This window comes from Ambystoma mexicanum, chromosome 8, assembly GCF_040938575.1.
Source record: "Ambystoma mexicanum isolate Mex_15411 chromosome 8, UKY_AmexF1_1, whole genome shotgun sequence".
Classification (NCBI taxonomy): domain Eukaryota; kingdom Metazoa; phylum Chordata; class Amphibia; order Caudata; family Ambystomatidae; genus Ambystoma; species Ambystoma mexicanum.
Window position 1 is genome coordinate 276379634 of NC_090929.1, and position 24639 is coordinate 276404272.

The window sequence follows — 24639 nt, forward strand, 5'->3', positions numbered from 1 at the left end:
TTTTCCACTCACCCCCTCTTCCCACTGATCCAGCACCTTTCTTCCCACCCCACCCCACCTACCTGATTCTTCTGGCAGCGGGTGCCACCACTGCTGCTGCTCTGACATTGTGTGCTGCCATGGAAATGGAAGAGGGGCATTGCAAGGAGCCCTGCCTTCCATCCCAATGGCGGCCCTTATAGGTAAGTATTTTGTTGGAATGAACAGGATGCCACGAGCGTGCAACCCCTTCATTCAAATACAACAGATTGCTATCTGCATTCCAGATTAAAAACCCTGCGTGCTAAAAGCTATAACACTCTCACCGGCAGCCAGGAGGGGTGGTAACAGCACCAGGGCCCATCATTAAGACCCTCGCCCAGCTGGCTATTATAGCTTCATTCTAAACGTTCATATAAAGGGGAGATTGTTTCTACTATCTGTGCTTGTCAGCTCCAATGCAAAACAAAAGAGGTGATGGCTGGAAGGTTTAGAATTAATCTTAACTTATGGAATCGCTCTGGGCAACCCTCCACACAATCGATCTTTGCCTGCCAAAACATTACAAAGCAAAACAAAACAAAAGAGTTGATGGGTGGAAGAAATCGCATCAGTGGCAGAAATAAGTTCCACTGACCACCAGAGAAGGGTCTTGGACCCCAATAGAAGAGAAGCAAACATCCAAGCAAATCATCCTCATATCAGTGGAAGAAGCAAGCCCACTGATCACCAGAAAATGGTCTGGGACCCCAATATATATGAAACAAGCATTGGAGGAAACTTTCCTCACAGCAGTGGCAGAAAGAAGCCCGCTGATGACCAGAGAAGTGTCTGGGACCCCAATAGAAGAGAAGCAAGCATCCAAGGAAATCATCCTCATATCAGTGGCAGAAGTAAGCCCACTGACCACCCAAGAAGAATCTGGTACCCCAATATAAATGAAACAATTGGAGGAAACTTTCCTCACAGCAGTGGCAGAGAGAAGCCTACTGATGATCAGAGAGGGGTCTGGGACCCTAATGCCGCTGGAACAGGCATCCGAGGAAATCTTCCTTGTCGCAGTGGCAGAGTTAAGTCAATTAGGATCCAGAGAAGGACTTGGGACTTCGCTGATATAGTGAGAGAGCAGAAGGAGAAACCCCAAGTTGAAAAAGAACTCTCAAACACCAGGAGAAGGGAGTCATTCCCATGGTGGAGAAACTGAATCCTTTCAAGTACACTGAAGAGTACCAGGGGAAGGGAACCATTCCCCCTGGTCTTTGTTGCAAACTATATTGAAAAGTGCAGATCAGCACCATGTGAACGGAGCCATTCTCCTGTTCCAGCATGTTGAGTGTACAAGGCGTTGGAACTACAAGCTAGGGGAAGGGAGTCATTTCCTCTGGCATCCGCTTGCAAGAGGACATTTTGGGAACAACACCCATATACCAGGAGATCATTCTACTGGAGAGGGAATTTTCTGTTGAACTATATTATTCTTTAGTTTTAGTATGTGCAGGCATATTTCAAACCTATGGCAAACAGATCTATTTTTGTTTTGGTGTTGCCACTGACATTATGCTCTGAGTATTGTGTCTGCCCAATGACCACTACAATTATAACTTGAAAATGAAGCACAGTTGCCGTGCTAACTAAAAAAAGCAATGAAAATGTATGTTTAAATAACTTCAATTAAATCAATTGATGTACAAAAAACACCTTTTCCTCCTGGCGAGCCACCTGTTTCCTATGGTGAAACACATGTAGAGGAACCAAAACTGAGGAATCAAAATAATATTTTGAAGGATTCATTGCATTAAGAGCACCAATAAGCCAGAAGGTAAATTGTAAAGTGTAAAGTAAGGTGGTCACCAAACTATTGATCTCGTTATTTTCTATGGCCACACACTGAACCAGAACAACTTTAGTTGGCACAGCAACTGTGCTCCATTTTCAAGTTATATTACCTTTAGTTGTAGTGTAAGGGATATAAGTCTGTTGTGATACAGGATGGTGGAGTTTGATTTTGACGGATATTTTGACGGATCCTTTGGTATTAGATTGAGGCAGGGAAACCCTTCTTAGAGATGGGAACAGTGAGATTCCTTTTTTTCCCTCAAATAAAACTTTATATCAACCAACATGCCATCCTTGTGTCAGCTTCCTTCTTTGAGTAGACACTTTAGTCATTACTCATCTTTGTACTCCTGAGGATGAGCAGTCATTTTGCCCATGTAGATTACCCAAAACTCTAGAGTCTGCGAGTGCGAAAACAAGTCTATTTGTCGCCAGCTTGAAGCGGCTCGTAAAGCCTGCTAGGTCACTTCCTTCACATGTCCCCATCAGCCAAAGAGGAGATGTGGTTTCAGTGCTCCCAACACCTAAGCACCAATCTTGCCTTGTTTCCCAGCCTGTGTCAATCCTTTAATAACCATCCCTGCTCATCCATCCCTATACTTCCTGGAACATCCATTGCTTCAAATAAACACTCGCTTATTCTCCCAACAGCAGCCAGCGAATAACTGGAGCAATTAGGAAAGTAGAAAAAAAGCTATTGAAATTACATTTTAATGAAAGAGCTACTTTTCATCCTCAACAACATTTCCTTGTTTGCCAGGTAGCACTCTGGTAGTACATGAATCTTTTGTGTTTTTATGTACCCACTCCATATAAAAACATATACATTGTTTCAGTAGTTCTCCCTACTCTCCATTCATGCCATGCATCATTTCTGGTAATAGTTGGAGTTGCGGTACGCAGAGGCCAGGGCTACAATGGAAATCACAACCGAACACTACAAACAACCTCCCATAATTCTACATCTGCACCCAGTGCCATAGATCAATGTTTATATATATTCAATGAACACACTTTAGTTAAGAAAGAGTTGATATGAACTGATGAATCAAAACAAAACACAGGACATTTTGCGGGTGTAGGAAGTGACCCCAATCTTAACAAGGACTCCCCTCTAAATCATTCTTGCTGTGATGTCATGTATGTGTTCATGGGCAGAGAAACAGAGGGGCATATGTGGTAAGATTGTTGTTACTGTCCACACTCACTGAATTTCCCTAGTTTTGTTGTGATTAATCCAATCTTCTTTACTATATCTTAACTAAAGTTGTTTCACTGAATTTTAAAACCTTTGTTACGCCACATCTTCTCCAAGGCCCATTGACCATGACCACTGTACATATCACACAAATTAGTAAGACAAACTTTGTCCTTTGACCTACAGCTGTGACCCCTATACCCTTCACTAATAAACAATCAGATCCTAATGCCCATGGCCTGTGGTCATGCTATGTCCATGATGCACCAATTAAACAAAAAAGAGCACCACAAGCTGGCCATGGCCTTCAGCCCAGCCTATGCCCATGGCCCATATCTTCCTCATTAGTAAATAATCAGATGGCCAGCATCCATGTTGTACCAAAACAACTAGGAGAAATGGACCACTGGCCATGACCTTGAAAATAAGTTGTTTTTGGCCTTCTCCCATTCATTCTCCTATAGAGACTAACATGTTTCGATTGAACGTCCATAGCCTTCGTCCATGGCCAGTGGCCCATGCCCCTTCTGCCCCCCTCCTTTAATTGCTGCAATAGTTTCCTCCTGGTAAATGCCATAGAACCATACCACAGCCACCTCAACACTGCCTTGGATTACTGCAGTAGACATTCCTGTGGTAATGCAGTTTGCTGATTATCGCGGTAATGGGAAAACGCTTCACAATTTTAAAGTCTTCCACACCCCCACTGCCACTCTACATGTTCGCCCCTCCTCCTTTCTATGTCCCCTGTTCACCCCCACTGTTTAAATCCTCCCTGACCATCTTCTATTGACCCCTTTCAGCCAGCAGTTCACGTGGCACTTTTTTTTGAGCTTCTCTTGCAAGTTTCCCACACTGAGATGAAAAGCATCTGCCTCAAAATGGACTCTTTATCCCTCCCCAAATTCTTTACCCTTGTAGTCTTATTTGCCCTCCACTCTTCTACCCTCGTTTGAAAGCACCCCATTGCTGTTCAAATTGTTTAGAAACTACTGGACAGATGTACACCAAACCATAAAAATTAATATCTGCGATACTTTGTGCCAAATTACATTTTTGTTTCATGCAAATCCATCCAGTGATTTTCTTGCTATGGGAGTTCAATGGGAGCACTTTTTTACTATGGTAAAATAAATGGGAGTATGCCAAAAACAGCTTTTTTTTGGTTTTCTTTATAACTTTTGAACCATTAAACAAATGCTATGCTTTCGTGTGTCCTACCCAGAGTCAACTTTCCTGACATTCTGTCTGTTCATCAGAGACCCCTGGCAATTGGCAGTCGGTGCTTCAGAGAGAACACTCCTTTGCACTCCTTTGCTCTTTGTTGCCATTGAGCCCAGGGATGCAGTCCGGTTCTGGGAGTGCCCGCGGTCCCCCTCTCTGATACATCCCTCTCCTGAACGAGCAGTCTTGTGCGCTTTAAATGGAACTTAAGACAAGATGAATGTGGATGGCTTGGATTTATGTTAGAAGGCAGTTCAGAGTCATAAGGCGAGAACAACAGAGGATCATCCATCAATTAATAATTTGGGGAAGCGAGGAGTTGAGAGCAGAAATTGGTTTTCAACAATTTGAACAATGTTTGGTTTGAACAAGAGCCTAACGGTGCTATCCAGATCGATGAAGGGCAGTTTAACTTGTTGATGTAGATCTGGAGTGATGATGGTTTGATTAGAAGACCAGATGGATGAGAACGTGACATCTCAATCTGGATGGCCTGTATGACCTGTTGTGGATACCTTTGCTTGCCGCCTATACTTGCAGCCTGAATTGATATTTTCATACATGAAGGCTCTTACAAAGTGCATTACAATCTCTGAGGTTTGTTTCGTGTGCCAAATACAATGCAGCTATTTGTAGCCACGAGTAAAAAGGACATATTCATGGTTCGATGATGCACTTCAAGCCCAGAGAGAAATAGCTTTAGTTCAATGCCTGAGCACTTGCAGCAGTATGCAGGGATTTACAAAGCAGGAACCTAACTCGGAAGCAACTGAGCGCTGCACAAAGGGAACATACCCACAGGATTACAAGAAGGGTGCAGGGGAAGCAGAGTGGCTGGGATGGGTTGGTGCAGACTGGAGGGAGGAATTGCAGAGACAGAGAAATAGGGTGGAGTGTAGTGATCAGCGATTGGCGAAATGTTCTTTGAAGAGTAGGGTCTTTAGGTTCTTCCTGAAGTGCAGAATGGAGGGGGCCAGTCTTATCTGCATTGGTAACTTGCTCCAGAGACAGGGGTGCAAAGCAGGAAAAGGGCAAGATCCTGTTTTTTGCAACTTGCCCTTCTTTCTAGCCCAGCGATGGTGTCGCTTCCGGTGGGGTTCTTGTGTCTGGAGATAGTGAGTTTCTTGGCCAAGTATAGTGGTGTTTTGCTTGTGACTACTTTAAAGGTGATAAGGGCAGTCTTGAACGTAATGCATTATTCGAAGGGGTAGCCAGTGGAGCCCCTTGAGGTTGGGGGTGATGTCGAATCGTCTTAGTGTTGTGATGCAAAGACGGTCTTTCATTGGCATATTGCATCTTAACTAAAACAGCATTTTCGTGGCCACTTTTAAAATTAGTCCTACCCGCCTAACAAGGCTATCCTTTATTACTGCATGTCAGCTTCATGATAATGTTTCTAATCTCTATGCATTTTCCTTCTGTGTGACAAATTTCAGATGTGGCATGCATTATCAGAATACAGTATAAAGATTGAGGGCCTGATTTAAAAACAATTTCGATGGGACTTTACTATGTTAAACATGTTTTTAAATCACTCCATGGATCTTAATTTATTTGCTGATGTTTTACAAACTTGTTGGTGGTGACTGTAGTGTGCATCACTTTTATTAAAGCAGTTTGTGTTATTACTTGTCAGTGTACTTTACTGAAAAAAGGTTTTCCAAATCAGAAGTAATAGTACATATAGAACGCCTCTGTTTCCGATAAATATATCTAAGTTAAGTTTACCATATTTATTCTCACACCACTGCCTGTCTACTCAACTGCAATATGTTTGGTGTGAAAATATATCATGATTTACAAGAGTAAAGCACATAAATATTATTAAACAACATGACGCCATGCGTATGCAAGTAAGAACTGGCTGATTATCTCAACTGCGCGTGATAGGTGCAGGTTGGACAATTTAAAACACAAATGAGGGTGCAGAGCAAATGGGGAGATGGGCAATTTAGCAAAAATTGTGAAGTGGAAGCATTGATGATTTTAATCAAAGGCACATCGAAAACAAACTTGGAAAAACCAATAGGACAATAGGACTGGCTTTACAAACGAAAACCCTGTTTTACGTCTTTTTCGGTCCGTGTAGAGCAAGCACTAGCTTTCAGCCAGAGCACTTGCAGATACATATTAGTGAAGGACCCTGTGGCCAGTGAGCTGATACATAATACAAAATCAGTGCATACTAATAAAAGCACCATCATAGCAGCTGCAATTTTGTAGGAGCGAGTGGAAATGACTACGTTGGGGAGAGATGTGTAAACTATTCCTTTAAAAGCATGTTTCTTTTTCCTCTGCTTGGTACATTGATGCAGTTTTCCCTTTTGTGCTGTGTTAGTGAGAATTTTTATTTTAGTGCTAAATTCCTCCCACCTTAGAGACCCCCAGCTCTTTTGCTGGACTTTTGGACTTTTAGGGGGTAATTCATAGAATTTAGCGTACAAGTGGCGCACGTGGCTGGCACACAGTGTGCGCGTGCGAATCTCTGCGCCAGCCGCGTGCTCTAAAATCCATTTCCGCGCACAGCGTATTCATGAATTTTAGCTACCAAACCCAGCCGTGGTGCACAGTGGCGCAGCGACCCTGCAGCAGCGCCAGTTACGCCCCAAAGAACGCCCCTCGCGCAGGGAAAAGCCATTAAAATCCCCAATCCGGCGCAAAGGGCTGTGCTAACCCTGTACCAGTATACATGGCCGCCACACAGCACACGGCAAGCGGGGAACGTGTATTACTGGGGTTTGCGGGAACTTTCACACGCGATTGGCCCTGTGCGAGTGGGGTACGTGTATTACTGGGGTGCGCGGGAAGTTTCACATGCGAAAGGGCCTGTGTGAGTGGGGTACGTGTATTACTGGGGTTCGCGGGAAGTTTCACACGCGATTGGCCCTGTGTGAGTGGGATACGTGTATTACTGGGGTGTGCGGGAAGTTTCACACGCGATTGGGCCTGTGCAAGTGGGGTACGTGAATTACTGGGGTTTGTGGGAAGTTTCACACACGATAGGCCCTGTGCGAGTGGGGTACGTGTATTACTGGGGTTCGTGCGAAGTTTCACACGCGATAGGCCCTGTGCGAGTGGGGTACGTGTATAACTGGGGTTCGCAGGAAGTTTCACACGTGAAAGGGCCTGTGCGAGTGGGGTACGTGTATTACTGCGGTTCACGGGAAGTTTCACACACGATAGGCCCTGTGCGAGTGGGGTACGTCTATTACTGGGGTTCGCGGGAAGTTTCACACACAATTGGCCCTGTGCGAGTGGGGTACGTGTATTACTGGGGTTCGCGGGAAGTTTCACATGCCAAAGGGCCTGTGTGATGTGGAGTACGTGTATTACTGGGGTTTGCGGGAAGTTTCACACGTGATAGGCCCTGTGCGAGTGGGGTACGTGTATTACTGGGGTTCGCGGGAAGTTTCACATGCCAAAGGGCCTGTGTGATGTGGAGTACGTGTATTACTGGGGTTTGCAGGAAGTTTCACACGTGATAGGCCCTGTGCGAGTGGGGTACTTGTATTACTGGGGTTCGCGGGACGTTTCACACACGATTGGCCCTGTGCGAGTGGGGTACGTGTATTACTGGGGTTCGCAGGAAGTTTCACATGCAAAAGGGCCTGTGCGAATGGGGTACGTGTATTACTGGGGTTCGCGGGAAGTTTCACACACGATTGGCCCTGTGCAAGTGGGGTACGTGTATTACTGGGGTTCGCAGGAAGTTTCACATTCAAAAGGGCCTGTGCGAATGGGGTACGTATATAACTGGGGTTCGCAGGAAGTTTCACACGCGAAAGGGCCTGTGCGAGTGGGGTACGTGTATTACTGCGGTTCGCGGGAAGTTTCACACGCGATAGGCCCTGTGCGAGTGGGGTACGTCTATTACTGGGGTTCGCGGGAAGTTTCACACACAATTGGCCCTGTGCGAGTGGGGTACGTGTATTACTGGGGTGCGCGGGAAGTTTCACATGCGAAAGGGCCTGTGCGAGTGGGGTACATGTATACTGGGGTGAGCGGGAAGTTTCACACGCGATTGGCCCTGTGCGAGTGGGGTACGTGTATTACTGGGGTTCGCAGGAAGTTTCACATGCCAAAGGGCCTGTGTGATGTGGAATACGTGTATTACTGGGGTTTGCAGGAAGTTTCACACGCGAAAGGGCCTGTGCGAGTGGGGTACGTGTATTACTGGGGTTCGCGGGAAGTTTCACATGCCAAAGGGCCTGTGTGATGTGGAGTACATGTATTACTGGGGTTTGCGGGAAGTTTCACACGTGATAGGCCCTGTGCGAGTGGGGTACGTGTATTACTGGGGTTCGCAGGATGTTTCACACACGATTGGCCCTGTGCGAGTGGGGTACATGTATTACTGGGGTTCGCGGGAAGTTTCACACGCGAAAGGGCCTGTGCGAGTGGGGTATGTGTATTACTGGGGTGTGCGGGAAGTTTCACACGCGATTGGCCCTGTGCGAGTGGGGTACGTGTATTTCTGGGGTTCGCAGGAAGTTTCACATGCAAAAGGGCCTGTGCGAATGGGGTACGTGTATTACTGGGGTTCGCGGGAAGTTTCACACGCGAAAGGGCCTGTGCAAGTGGGGTACGTGTATTACTGGGGTTCGCGGGAAGTTTCACACGCGAAAGGGCCTGTGCGAGTGGGGTACGTGTATTACTGGGGTGCGCAGGAAGTTTCACACGCGATTGGCCCTGTGCGAGTGGGGTACATGTATTATTGGGGTGCGCTGGAAGTTTCACACGTGATAGGCCCTGTGCGAATGGGGTACGTGTATTACTGGGGTTCGCGGGAAGTTTCACACGCGAAAGGGCCTGTGCGAGTGGGGTACGTGTATTACTGGGGTGCGCAGGAAGTTTCACACGCGATTGGCCCTGTGCGAGTGGGGTACATGTATTATTGGGGTGCACGGGAAGTTTCACACGTGATAGGCCCTGTGCGAGTGGGGTACGTGTATTACTGGGGTTTGCGGGAAGTTTCACACGCGATTTCGCTGTCAGAGTGGGTACGTGTATCTAGTGGGGTGCACGGGGAGTCCCACATGTGAATTGGCAGTGTGGGTCCTCTCAGGTGTGCCCTCCACCCCATCCACGGCCCCTGCAGGCAACCCACACCACAGGGGACTACCCTGCACCCCTGGGCATGCCCCCCAGCCAGCACACATGTCACCTTCCACTAGTGATCACTGTCATGATCTCTGCTTCCAAAAGGCCAGGACTTACCCAACTCCCTTGGAAGCAGACTCATAACCCAGGTTCCGAGTGCCAGCCAGTCCCAATTGGGACCTTTTGGACCCTGTCCTGGTGCCAGTGGCGCCAGGCTCATAAATATGCCCAGTCCCAGCGCTGCAAGCGCCGGGCTCATAATGCTTGGGTGGACTTACCTGCAGCAGACCATGCTGCTTACTTACCTGCCAGTTGAACCCCTGATCCTCTTCTGTTTGGGACTACTTTTCCTGTTGGGTGGGGCAGGAGCCACTCCCTAGGTTCAGAACACTGGAACTCTTCTGGAAAGCAGGAACTCTTTTCTTACCTAGGCGTGGCTGTGGAAGGAGACACCTAAGCACTACAGGAGGCTATTTAAACCACACCCGATGGATGAATCTTGCTTTGCGTTATTCTGCATCCTCTGCAGCAGAACGCTCATCGTGTCTTCTGCATCTGATCCTGGGCCTAAAGGAAAAAGGCTTACCATCCTGAATCCAGTCTTCAGCAACATCTATAAAGACAAGAAAGAACAGGTTAGCACTACGGTCTTCATTGACAGCGCATCTCTTACCTGGTCCATCGGCTGTCATCAACGCCTCGCGCAGCATTCCTGCATCTGAAAGACAAAGGCTTACCTACTCTTCGCACGCTCCGGAGGCCTTCGGCGCTGCATCCCGCATCTGTAAGACAAAAGAAGGTGCGTTTAAAGACATTGGGTAACGTTAAATACTCACATGCCATTACTCCATCCAGGCCGAACTCAGTGGGCATTCCGGCATCCTTCAGCAGCTCCGAACTGGTACCTGCAAAATAAAATGACAGTTAGTGCGCATCGTGAAGCAAGCAACAAGCGCTTACTTACGCGCTTCCAGGCGCTTCTATTCCGCATACGGGTCCATCCTCAACTCACTTCAGCCAGTCAACCGCCATCGCCGGAACCCTGCAAAATAAGAGACAGCATTACAAAAGACTTTTAAAGACATTTGAAATATTCGGAACTCACCGTTCGTGAAGTAAACGACGGACAGCAGTCCTCTGAAGTCAAGAGGCCTGCGCTACCGATCCAGTGAAGAAACTGGTTACAGTACCCTGCCCCGAGGCAGATGGAGAGCTCGGCGTTCACTTACCTAAGGTGAGAGCGTTAACCTTTGGGGTTCTACAGGAGAGGAGAAAAGGAAAGAGATAGGGACACCGCAATAACCCCAGTTCATTAATCCCATATTTTCTATCTGCAGACATCTTACTCTTCGAGTCAGGCATACAGTGCACAGAGGTCCAGCCCAAAGAGCCAACCGGGTGCTACACATCACTTTTGAAGATACGGTAGTCGCCTAGTCAAGACCGGCGCCTCTGCGAGAATCAGGTGAGCGTTACAATCACCAACTCTTGTCCCAGCAGGCCCCCACTCATGTCCCCCTGCACCCCCACCCCCCAGCAGTGAGGGGCACCTGCCAGCAGGCCCCCTCTCATGTCCCTCTTCACCCCCAACCCCCAGCAGTGAGGGGCACCTGCCAGCAGGCCCCCACTCATGTCCCCCCCTACAAAAAATAAAGAAGCACAATCATGGGCCACTTCTACACCAAAAAAGCACATCACGCCACCCCATTCTTGAGACGCAATGATTTCCCAATCCACCCCACACTGACATGCCTATCTCAAGACACAAACCAAAGGTCAACTATGTACATCAACATTTGCCCGTCACACAGATACACTGGTTGGCATTGATTGTGTAAACACACATTTTCACATGCATCAACCCAATGAGTGAATCCCACACATGGAAATAAAATATGAATATGTATTATGTACAAAAATAAATAAATGAAATGAAATCATACAAAAATAGCAAACATGAAATGAAAAGCATGTGCAAAAGATGAGTGAATGAAAATTATCACCAATCCAAAAAAATTTGAAAGAAAAACAGTCCAAACTCTCCCTCCACCAACGCAAATCCAAAGGAAAGGCAAAAAAAAAAATCCATTACTTCATGTTCATGATGAAAAAAAAAAATCAAATTATTCCATACGCCAAGTATTTACAATACATTGTCCCAAAAAAAATCCATTACTCCATGTCCATAATGAAAAAAAATATTCTAATTAATCAATGATCAAACTATTCACAATCCATTGTCCAAAAGAAAAATCCATGAATCCATGTGCAAAATCAAAAAAATAAATCAAATCAATCCATTGTCCAACTATGTAAAGGGTCCATGAGCCCAACCAAACAAATGAAAACTACCTAAGAAACTTCATAAAAATAAAACTATATACAAATGTGTGTGGCATTGTCCATTGATCACAAATAAAAGGAAAAGGAAAAGGAAACCTAACTCTAAAAACTATTACAATGGCAGCGGGCTAGTCCGACGGCTCACTTCCCGATTTCCCGGGGCAGGGCATCATCGAACTCCTGCTCGATATCCCTGAGGCGGTCCTCTTCCATGGCTCCGAGGGTTCGCAGGGACTATGACATGTGGACCTCCAGGTCCCTGCGAATTGACTCGAGGCACTCGGCCCGCCTCAGAGCCCTATGCATGGAGTTCTCCGCCCTGACCATTGTGAGCCGTGCCTCTTCTGCCCGCTGCCGCTCCGCATCTATAGCATGGCCTAACCGCTGCCACATGGAAGACACTTCCAGTCCTGGGTCCTCCTGCCCTCTGGCCGATGCCTGCCCCTCTGATGTTGAAGGCCCCGAGCCATCATGGCTCCCACCTTGTTGCTGCTGCTGCTGTGCCTCTGCCTGTGCCCTGGCTCTTGCTGCCTGCACATCCTCCTCCGGCTGGGGTGCAGTTGTTGAGGTGGCTACACCTGCTGGACGTCAGACTCCCGACTGTGGCATGGATGTGTCCTCCACCAGCCTGGCCGCAGGGTCAGAGGCAGCGCCACAGGGTACCCAGGTGATAGATGGGTGGGAAGATGGCATGGAGGACGACTGGCGCATAGGGGGTTCAGGTGAGGAGGGGGTCGGAACAAGGTCCAGCAAACGGAGGAATCTGGCCCTGGTGACCTGTCCCAGTAGGTCAACGGGGTCAACTGGCCATTCGAGATGACGTGCAGTCTCCTCATGAAAAGACTGCAGGTCACCTCGCATGGCCCGTTGACGCAACGCCACCCCACCCAGGACAAGCTCAACCCGGTCCAGGATAGCCACGTCTGGAGGGAGAGGAAGGCCAGTTTTTGTAAGCGGATCCCCTCCCTGAAAACGGGTCTGGACGTAGGCATCCCTGCTGGTGCAGGATGATGCAGTCACAGGATCGGGAGCAGGATTAAACACAGGCACCTCCGCGGTGGCCTGTGCTGACCCCTGTCCCTGCACTGCACCGCTAGCACCAGTGAAATCCCCACCACCAGACCCTGTGTCTGTCCCTTGCACGGCCTCCTCCTCCACCAAACCCCCCACCAACCTGGATGACTCCGTGCCATCTTCCCCCATCAGACCCTGTGGGGTCTCAGCTGCCCCTTCTGCTGCCGAGGAGTCCAACTCCGACCTCTGCCTCTTGGACCTACCCTCAGCAGCTGCGGCCTGGGACGCGGCACCGGACTCCTCACTCCCTGACGAGATGACAACCTGGGAGGGGAGCCGGGCTTTGCGTCTCCGGCTGGCGGTGCGATCCCTGCCGCTGTGCTCCACAGCACCCTCTCCGCCCTCTTCATCAGTTGACGCTGCAGACAGGGAGAGATAGGACACAGGCATCAGGGCACTGTACAATGGACTGATACACACATGACAGTTGCACATGAGTGGCAGTGTCAAACTTCAGACATGGCATCACAATCCCCAACACACATGTCATTACAACTCACACACATGAGCAATTCCACAGCCATATCACAACAGCCAGCACCATCCATACACATACAACAGCATGAGCATCCAAAGGTGAGCCAGACATCACATGAAACACAGGGAGTGCAGTAGACATGCACACACGCCACCACACTTACATGCATGTCTACATCTCCTCCAACTGTTGCAGTGATGAGATCGCCATACATGTCAGATGTGCCATTCAGCCTTCTACATATCAGTGTCACATGCATCCATGATGCATCACAGTTGCACACTTGTCAAATACACACACATGCACATGTACACAGTGCAGATACATGCATTAGGAACCACCATCAATGCCACAACCATGCCAATGTACATACACAGAAATTCAAACATGTGTGCTCCCACACCTGCATTTGTCCGGCATGCTTATCAACACATACACCATCAATGTGTCTCACACCTGAGAGGACACACATGTGGCAGCCTCACGCCCATGTTCATACACATCCCTACATGGCCCTACAAAAACACATATGTAACCTGCACACTATTGGCACACCATGACACGCACAGCGTCCAATCACCCTGCATGTACACTTACCGCTCGACTCCAGATGGGTCTGCCTCTCAAGGATCTGGACGTAGAGCGCTGGGCATATGCATTCCAGGACCCTCATTTGGTGGTCCGACAGCTGGCCCCGGCGCCCCTTGGCATCTGCTGCCTTCGCGAGGCGCCGGGCCTTGTTGAGGGTCCTGGACCTGAAGTCCTCCCAGCGCTTCTTGACATGCTGTAAGTCGCGGACTGCCACCCCCTCCGCGTTGAGGGCAGTCACGACGTCCATCCAGATCCTGGTCCGTCCTTCATTGTCGGCGCGCGAACTTTCAAAGAGGGCATCATACAGCTCCAGGACTTGCTCGACCAGGACACCAACTTCCCTGGCACTGAAGCTGGTGGCCCTCTGCCACTCTGGCTGGGGGTTGCCAGTGCTGCCAGATGGTGTTGTGCTGGACATGGCAACCCCAGAGGCAGGAGTGGGTGGGCAACTGGGTCCTGGGGCTGGGCAGCGATGGAATCCCAGTCGGGAGTCTTCGGTTCCAGCAGGGGTGGTCACAGCAACGGCACCCCTGGCTGACGTGCAGGCAGCAAATGGCAGGGCACATGGGCAACAGGCAGTCAGGCAGCAGCAGATTGCAGGTGGCAGCCTGCTCGGGGCTCTGGGGGGCAGTAATTCGGCCTTCTGGGCAGGACAGTGGTCTTCTGTGTGTTTTCGCGTGGCCAGCTTGATACGGAGTGATTTGGCACGTGAAAAAATTGCACGTCAGCGTGTAATTGGAGGAAAAGCCCTTAGCGCGTAAGCGCGTCAGCACACGTATGTGTTTTCATTGGACCAAAGGCCCTTAATGTGTAAGCGCTTCTCTGACATTACGCACGCAGGTGTTTCCCTCGTGACGTGGGCATAGTGGTTCAGCGCGTGTGAAAAAACTGCACGTCCGTGTGAGAATGCGTGTAATCCGAGGAAAGGGCCTACCCGCGTAAGTGACGTGACGCGCACGGGTGTTTCTCTCAGCACGGGTTAAAGTTGAGTGGGGCCAGCAATTCGCTGTACGTGCTTTTCGTGGAGACCGACGTGTGTAGCTGCTTCGTGTTGTTTCGCGCGCCATCACATCTTCACAGCAATCGAGGACGTATCTCTTCTTTTGGCGGGGGTATTGGCTATGCGTGTTTTTCATTATCACGCTAGTCAGACGGTGAGTCGCGCACGCTATTTTTCCCACTGCGGGTGCCAATGTCTATCACACCCGTTTTCGAGGTCATAGTAGCCTGCGTGTCCCACGCGTATGCGTTTTTTGTGTTACTGGGTGCCACCGCATTCTGGGGGAGGTTGATTCCACGCACGTAGGCTGCAGGGTTGCGTGCACGGTTTTACTGCAGTTTTGGGGTGCCTGAGCATAGCGTGACCCTTCACTACATCACCGGGGTCACATACAGCCTTGCAGGTGCAGGGGGGCTGTTAACATCTTGCATCCCATCCCCTTCACCCCAATTGCCCAGGTCAATTGTGGTGTACACCTCCCATTGGCACTACTCCATCTGTGCCGGCACTACTCCATCTGTGCCATGGTTGGGAGGCCACCAAAGGTGAGGGGCGCCTCAGCTGGGCATACTCCTCATGGCGGGCGTGGTCAGGGACATGGCCAGGGTGACCAGGGAGTCAGGGGGCTCCAGGGTGTCCAGGGTGGCCGTAGAGGGGGAAGAGGCAGGGGTGCGCTATTTGAGCATGATGTTGTGCCATGTGTCGGTGCAGTCATGCCACCACCCCTTGTGGTTCCGGGAGATGCAGCTTCTGCATCTGGCGCCCGTGTGACCCGGCAGTCCGTTTCATCGACTGCCACGGGCCCAAGGGTAGTGGTAGCTGCAGGTGCAGCTGTGGACACCACCACCCAGGCTCAGGGTCTGCCAGCGCAGGCTGCGTTGATGATTGAAGAGCCCTTGGAAGATTTCCAACAGGACCGGAGGGAAACCGTAGGGGCACACAGGGCTTCCCTGACCAAGACACGTGTCCCTGGGGCAGTAATGTCATCTGCTGCCCCGAACAGCCGGGTGTTGGCAAGTGCATGGGCAGATGCAGCCAACAACACCCCGGTTGTGAGTCTGCCAACCAGGACAGTTGCGGTCAATGACCCTGCCACAGCGGATGTTGATGCGCAGGGTTCATTAGAGGGCACCCAGCTGCCACTGACACAAGTCAGCCCTTTGGTCGTCCCTCCACCTGCCACTCCCTTGGCTCAATCCACCAGTCCCACTGGCCATACTTATCAGGGCGGCATCAGCCAGCCAGGGTCTGCGCCACAATCCAAGAGGAGGAAGGTTGCACCTGCAGCACAGACTGGGACCCCACACAGAGCTACGACCTCCTGCATGTCGAGGAAGAAGCCTTTCTGCAACCAGGAACTGGGCTACGTGCGGAAACACAGCCGTGACATGCTAGTGTGTGCTAATTGTCAGACTACGGCTGCCTACCGTGATACCCACTGGAAGCAAGTTGCAGAACATGTGAGGGCATTCAGCCATGAGGTGCGCACGGCGCAAGAGTGCAAAAAGTGTTGAAATGACCTCAAATGCAGCGCTAAGGGTAAGCGTGCCTCAAATTACAACTTGACTCTGGTGACTGGCGGTTGGCCTGCACCAGAGGAGGAAGACCTCACTCTGCATGAGTCACTTGTTGCGGAGTTAATACTATCTGAATTGGTTGAAGGAGTGGGAGAGATGCCGGACTTTGATGCCCAGTCTGGTGAGGGTTGATGCGTGTTTGTCGAGGACGTGTGTGTTTTACTTGTGTGATGTGTTGTGCATGACTGTCACTACATGTCACGTGTACATGGTTATGATGTGTGAGTAATGCAATGCTTCCCTGATGCATGTCTACTCTGCTGGATGGTGGAAATGTGGAGCAGACGGGGACTGTCCACATCACCACTTTTGCACCGTATTCACATGCTGGTTGCCAGTATGCCCCTCCAGTCCATGCTCCAGCTCACTGGCACTTCTGCATGTAGCGTGGGGTGAGCTTCCTCTCAGCCCAGGAACTATGCATAGCATGACTGACGAGCATGTGTCCTCTGCCTGCAAGGGGGTAGCCAATGTAGGCATGCTTCCTTGCCCCTCAACGCCCTGCTCTGCACCCCAATTCCATCTTAGCACTGGTCAGCTACAATATTGCCGTTGGTTACTTCCCTGGTCATGCCTCCTGTGTACATTCTAACATCCAGCGGCCAATCTGCCAGACATATCCATTGTGGTACATCCTTTTTTTTTTTTTTCGCACTTGCTACATACCTCCTGCCACACCACCGTTTCAGCCTCCGCCCATTTTTGCAAGTCCCGCCACCATACCTCAACCCGTGGCTTGTGGCTCTGCTTCCAGCCCATGGCAATCCTTCTTTTAGCAAACACATATGCCAGGTCCCTCAGTTTCCCAAGATGTTTAGTATTCCGTGATCTGGGAAACCCTCCCAACAGGCAGGCCCAGGCCGTATCTATGTTGAGCGTGACCCCTTTATCTGCTAGTTTCCGTGCCACTTCCCCCCAAAAAGCTTCAATCACTGGGCAAGACCAGAACATGTGTGTCATATCAGCATCTTCTTCATCGCATTTTGGGCATGCTTGTCTTCCTGCGTTTACAAACTTAGATATTCTCTTCGGGGTCATATAGGCTCTATGCGTTATGTATAACTGTATCTGCTGCAATCTGGCGTTTCTGGACACCTTCTTGTGGTATCCCATAGCACGTTCCCACATTCCATCGGTCATCTGTGCCCCCACCTCCGCTTCCCAGTCCAGCCTCAAACGAGTCAAATCCTTCCCCACCCGGGTCATCACCATCTCGTACAGTCTAGAGATCTCGTGCCCTCCTTCTGATATGTCATATTTTGTTCCCATTAGGACGTCTGGCTCCTCCGCCAGTACAGTCTCTGGCCAGGTTTTACGAATAGTCTGCACTAGCCTAAGGTACGTGACATATTGGCCTCTATGCAAACCTGTCTCTTCTCCCAGTTCTACGAAATCTTTAATAATCCCTTCTTGCCATACATCTCCCAATGTGACCAGCCCAACCGATTCCCAATAGGTCCTAATTATCATTCTGAGTTGGTTGTCTCCCCCAGCTAAGGCGACTAGCGGCACCTGTGGGGAACACGGGCACGGGTTCTCCATCAGTTGGCATGCTCTGTGCCACATCTTCCACCCAAGCAACAGCATACCCGGGCGTTCTTTCATTTCGAGTCTAGGCACCCAGATAATCTCATTTAGCTAAAACGGGATGCAGTACTGCCCAAACAGCCTAGATTCAGGAGTTACTTCATCAGAGAGCCATTTGGTTACATATTGCAACTGACTAGCTACATAATAGGCCTCAAAATTCGGCAGCTTAATGCCCCCTCTATCATGGAAGTTCTGTAGCTTCCATAGCGCCACTCTATTGCGAGTGCCATGCCATAGGAAGTCCCTGCACATGCTGTTCAGTTTGACAAAAAACTTTTTGGGTATCAAGTATGGTATATTACTGAAGAAATGTAACAGCCTGGGCAGGACCGCCATTTTGAGCATCGCCCCCCGTCCCATCATCGCCAGCGGCAGCTTCTCCCAAAACTTCATATTTGTTCGGATTTTTTTCACAGCCACCTCGGTATTATGCAAGTGGTCCCCCCCCACCATATGATACATATCTATTCCGAGGTAGCGGAAGGAATCAGCCGCCCAAGGTACGGACAACACTGGCAACCGTTCCTGAGGAGCTCCTTTGTAGCTCCCCAATGGGAACATGCTCGATTTTTGGGGGTTTACCGCTATGCCGGACAGTTCTGCATACTTTTCCATAACCTCTAGAATATACTGAAGATTTTCTTCCGGATATTTCAAATATAGTAGTAAATCGTCAGCATACAAGGATATTAGGTGTTTCTCTCCCCCTACCTCAATACCGACCATGTCATATTGTTGTCTGAGGTACACTGCCAGGGGCACCAGGGCCAGAATGTATAACATCGGGGACCAGGGGCACCCTTGTCTGGTGCCTCTACTGAGTTGCCACCTCTCAGATATCACCGATCCTGTGCGTACTCTGGCCAGTGGTTCACTGTATAGTAATTTTGCCCACCTAACATAACCCGGCCCCATCCCGTATTCTTCCAGGGCCGCCAGCAACCATGGCCACCTCACTGAGTCAAAAGCTTTGACTGCATCTAGGGACACCACCGCCATTTCCCCCTCGCTCCTGTTTCCCTCTTCAATCACCCGGTGGAGTCGCCTGTGGTTGTGGGTTATATTTCTGTTGGGGACATAACCTGTCTGGTCCGGGTGTATCAGTTTGCTAATAACCCTACGCAGCCTATTGGCCAGGACTGCCACCAAGATCTTGCTTTCCTGGTTCAACATTGACAACGGCCTATGGGAGCCGCAGCTATGCCCTGGCTTGTTGGGCTTAGGGAGCGGCACAATTAATGCTTCTCTGAGCGATTCCGGTAGCCGACCCATCTCAAAAGACTCATTGAGCATCTCTAGCATAGGGGGGAGTACTTCCACTTTATATGTTTTGTAAAACTCGCCAGGGAATCCGTCCGCGCCCGGGGTCTTACAGGTGGGCAGCTGCTTCACCACCTCCTCTAATTCCTCTAAGGTAATCGGTGCATCCAGCTCCTCCCTTTCTTCATCACTAATCTTAGGTAATTCCATGTCTTTTAGAGTTTCTCTAATCTCCTCCCGATTGTCCCCTCCTCTGTCCTCATATAATGTTCTATACTAGTCCAAGAATGCCTCGTTGACTCCCTCTTGGGTGTCAACCACCTCCCCGTCTTCTCTAGTTATTGTCCTAATCGGGGGCCTGGGGGTTTCGCTCTTATATAGCCACGCCAACAAGCGGCCAGTTTTATCCCCACCTGCATGTTGCCTCTCGACATACTTCTTGTAGTTAAGGTTGCAGAGCCTTTCCCAAAGCTCTGCGTACCTTTGCTGCAACTTGAGTACAAGTTCCGCATCCCCTCCCGCCATGTTGCTTTCGCGCTCCAGTTTCTCTTCCGCTTCCTCTAGTTCCGTTAGGACCCCACCCTGTAGGCCTTTTGACTTAGCAATCGCAGCACTCCACAATACCACCTTAAAGGCTTCCCAGAGCGTGCACGCTGAATCTACGCTGCCTGTGTTTACCTCAAAGTACTGTGTGATCGCATCTCTGATATCTTCCCTGAAGACCGGGTCCCGGAGCGCCTCTGCCCGGAGGCGCCATGTCGGTATCCGCGCCCTGGGGCGGCAGTACTGCCAGCTCAGCACCAGAGGCGAGTGGTCCGACAGGACCCTCGCTCTATAGTCTATTTGGGTGGTCTCTATCACCACATCTGGCATGGCAAAAAAGTAATCCAGCCTCGTGTGCAGGTGCTGCGGAGCTGAGTAGTGCGAGTACTGTGTTTCATTAGGGTGTTTCAGTCTCCAAACATCCGCCAGCCCAAAGTCATCTAGTAATGTCTGCAATACCCTGGCCGCTGGGGTGGGCCTATCAATCTTCCCATCAGATCTGTCTGCCTTTGGGTTGAGCACGCAGTTGAAATCCCCTCCCCAGATAACCGCTCCTCCCATACACACGCCCAGATGAGTACACAGGGTTCTAAAATACGTCGCAGTGTTTTGGTTGGGGGCATACGTATTTATAATGCACACCTCTCTATTTTCCACCAAAGCCTTTAATATGACCAACCTCCCCTCCGTGTCCACCACCTCTTGTGTAAATTGGAGCGGAATGTGCGGTGCCACCCAGACCAGCACTCCCCTAGCGTAGGCAGAATACGGAGAGCCTACTACAGTACCTCTCCACTTCTTCCCCATCAGTTCCAGTTTTTGTCGGGTCAGATGTGTTTCCTGCAACAACGCAATATCAATCTTCTGTCTTTTTAAGTACATCATGACTTTGTTCCTCTTTAAGTAACTGTTAAGTCCCCTGACATTCCATGTTACGATCTTAAGGTCCCCCATGGCTCATAAGTGTCTTCCTGCCTTCCGTGTAGCGACTCCCCTTTGCCCACGTGATACAGATTCAGCTCTCCATCTTTACTTGTAGCTTCTCATACCAGCTCAAACTCCCCATAACTATGTACACGACAAATTCCCAACTTCTCTCCCCTCCCCCCACCCGTCCCTTCCCCAACATCACACACCCCATCTGCTGCCCAGCTCCATTCTCGGAGCTCAGGCACCCCCACATCTAGCCCTGCAAGCACCAAACACTGCACAGAGCTCAGTAGGGTGAAGCCACCCTAATGGCCACTTAACTAAAATTGTTGTGGGGTAAAGAGAACCGCTCTGTAAGGCTCCCGTTAATTCAATAATAACTACAGTGCTTATAACATTTAGTGCAATAGTCTAACCTTCTCTACTGAAGGCTGCGCAAACGACTATATTCAAGTCCCACGTGCCGCGCCATCTTGTGGCACCTTCTTCGTGCATTACTTATCTCTTCCGTGCTCTTTTTCCGTCCGAACTTCTGACTCCTGGGGACATCCTTGCGCGTCGAGCCATCCCATGGCATCCTCCGGGGTCTCAAAAAACAAAGTTTTGTGTTTATGAATGACTTTCAATTTTGCCGGATACAGTAACATATATTTGTGGCCCGCCTCTATCAATCTCCGCTTTACCGTCCCAAAGTTCATGCGGATACGCTGCACAGACAGGGTGTAGTCCGGGTAGGCCGTGATGTTTGCCGCTCCTCGTGTAATCGTTCCTCCCTTACGAAAGTGTTCCAATATCCTCTCCCAATCTCGGTAGTTAAGAATTTTGGCTATCACCGGCCTAGGCGGGTTCCCCGGCGGCGGCCTCCTTGTTAGAGCTCTATGTGCCCTTTCCACTGCAAATCCTTGGGATAGGGCTCCTCCGGGTATCTCTTGCAGTAGCATGGATTCAATGAATTCCGTGGGATCGTGGCCCTCCAATCTCTCCGGCAGGCCCACGATGCGGATGTTGTTTCGTCGGGCTCGTCCTTCCGCCTCCTCCGCTCTGCTCTCCAAGTTGCCCATTCTTTGTATCAGGGCATGCAATTCGGCCTTATGGGAGGCGCAATCCGCAGTATTCGGGCTAACTTCCTTCTCAAGGGACTCCGTGCGCTCCGCCAAGGCCCTGACATCCTGTCGGAGTAGATTAACGTCCTCCTGCGCCTCTCCGACCTTGAGGTCCAGTGCCGTTTTCAGTTCAGTGACGGCTAGTTTGAGTTTAGATTCCCAGGCCGCCCTTAGGTCCGCAATCGCAGCTAGGACTTCTTGGTTGGCACCCGAAGTCGTCATGCCGCTTGCAGGCGGCTTGTTCCTGCTGTTGGTATTGTCTTGACCCGGGGACGTCTTAGCGAAGTCGTCTAAGGTGGGCTGTTTCGCCTTCGGCCTCACCGTTCTATTCGACATGACCCAGATATATATAGGTCGTATTTTGCACAAATGACAAATGTGCACTCAGTACGCCCCTTTCGCTCGGTCACCGTGCGGCCTGCTCCTTCCTTTGTTCCGGACATTGGTCGGCCATTTTGTGTCATCTTTCGTCTCCGGCGCTCCTTATCTTTTCCGCACAGATCTCTGCCGCCGTTCTTCCTGCACCATCCAGAAGTGCACCACGCGTGGCCCGATCATGTATTTTCAGCAGTCGTCGGCCCATCATTACGCACTTTTTCGCCCGGATCATTACAGGATCTCGGGAGCTCCTCCAGATCACGTCCTCCTACATGGCCCTCGTAGCCATGCCCCCCGTACATCCTTAGTACTTGATGCAGGGTGTCTCACTTGGACTGTGCAGAGGTCAGATGCCCCGCATGGACATGAGTGCCCATTCATGCTCCATGTGCATTCCACGCATGCCCATATGTGTCCATGACTGGATGATCACTGTTACACAAGTTCATGATGACCCAAATTGCATGGCATTTCATCTGCCTTCCCGTGTCAACTGTGGCTCAGTACTGCATTGCACACATGTTTAGGGTCTGACAATCTGTGAGGGTCACAGGCCTCAGCCTGTTTAATGGCCAATGACTCTGTCCAACTGGTGTAGTGTCTTCTTCACACGTGGGTGGACTCCAGAGGTTTCATCATGTGTCCTGCTTACTGTCCCATCATCATTTGCAGTGTTGTCACTTGACTCACATGAAGCTGTTGATGCTAGTCAACACTGTCTGTCAATACGCAGGTCTATGGTCAGCCTTTTGATACCATGCTAGGCATCCCTGCTTTTGCACTTGGGTGGAGGGGTGCTTTGCTTGTAGATATGCTACCCATTGAATGCACATTGCACGTGATGCCTGAAGTTGACCTTGCACTGCCTTCACATTTTCTGACACACACCATGGAGTCCTTGTACATGTAGGTAGTGAGTAACATAAATATTTGCTGCACCTCATAGACCCACTTCAATGCAGACTGCCACCTCTCAACAGGTCTGATCACAGAAGCAATTCCAAGTTGGCCCAGCATGCATGCCAGGTTCTATTTTGTGTGCCACATGTCTGCCTGATGTGTTTGTTGTCGTTGTGTGTGTGTGTTGTGTGCTTCTAACATGTGTAGTGACCTTTTTTCTCTCTATTATTCAGATGATGACGCAATGGAGCCGGAGGATGGTGTTGTCATGCCAGGCACAGGGTTGTTATCACTATATCAACCCAGCACAAGTGGGGGTAGTGGGGTGGTAGGCCATGAAAACCCCCAAGTGCTACAGTCCATCTTGTCTCTGGCTGCCTATGAGTCCAGCCCTGAAGAACACTCTGACGACCATGTGGAGTTGGATGAGCATCAGGTCCATATGTCAGGGGTGAGTGATTCTGATGTGGACACTCCTCTGTCCGCGACACCTGCACTGAGGGGTCAGACAGTCTTGGAACCTCCGCCCGTGGTGGATCGGGACGCAGGGTCACCCTCCACACCAGTCACTGATGTGCCTGGAACATCACGTCGACGGGGGCATGTAGTCGTGCAGCCGCGGGCGGTACCAACACAACAAGGACACACGGTCCTTGGGTGTCGCAGGGGTCAAGCCCAGCAACGTGGTCGCTGCGCGCAACCACAGTATACTGAGTGGGAGCCAGACATGACTGCCAATTCTGAAAAGCAGGGGGCAGCAATGGAGAACATCGCTGAGAGCATGGAGCTTGTGGCCCAATCTGTGCTCCCCCTGCTGCTAGGCAGGTGCCTCTCCAGCAGCAGACGGCACAGTCCACGGCCCGCTTGCTCAGGCTGGGCATGGCGGCCTCAGACAGGGCACGCCAGGCTGAAATGTCGTCTCTGCATCAAGCAATTGCTGCTCACCCAGAGGCACACATGAAGGCCTTGAGGGAGGAGCATGCTTCCCTCAGATCCTCTCTGGGTGTCCTTCTGATGTCCCAGAGGGAGCGGGCAGAGGAGAGGTTTGCACAGCTTGACCGTACCATCTCGGCTGAGCTACATGCTTGCCGGGAGGTGCAGCGGTTGTCCATCCAGGCCTTGCAGGAGGAACTCTGTGTTACACGTGCTACCTTGCAAGAGGAAGCCTGTGTATCACGGGAGGTTCTGCATGCAGACCTGCATGTCATCGCCACACAGAACCAGGCTCACCCGTCCGGCAGACCTGCTGCCGACGAGGGGCAAGCTGCGGCTAGGTGTGGTCATGCTCCTGCGCCACGTCCTCCTTTCCAGGAAGAGCCAGACTCGGACGACAATCTATCTCCCACATAGGTCGGGCTGTGCAGGCGTTGAGCCCATGGAGGTTTTTTTTTTTCCTCAGCATCATCGCATGTGGGTGTTGAGCAGAACCCTGTACCTCCCCCCTCCTGGGTGCCCCCCCCTGGTCGTATGTGGCCATTTTTGATTTTTCGTCTAGTTTAGTTAGTTAAGTTTCTGTTTGATAGTTAGTTTAAATA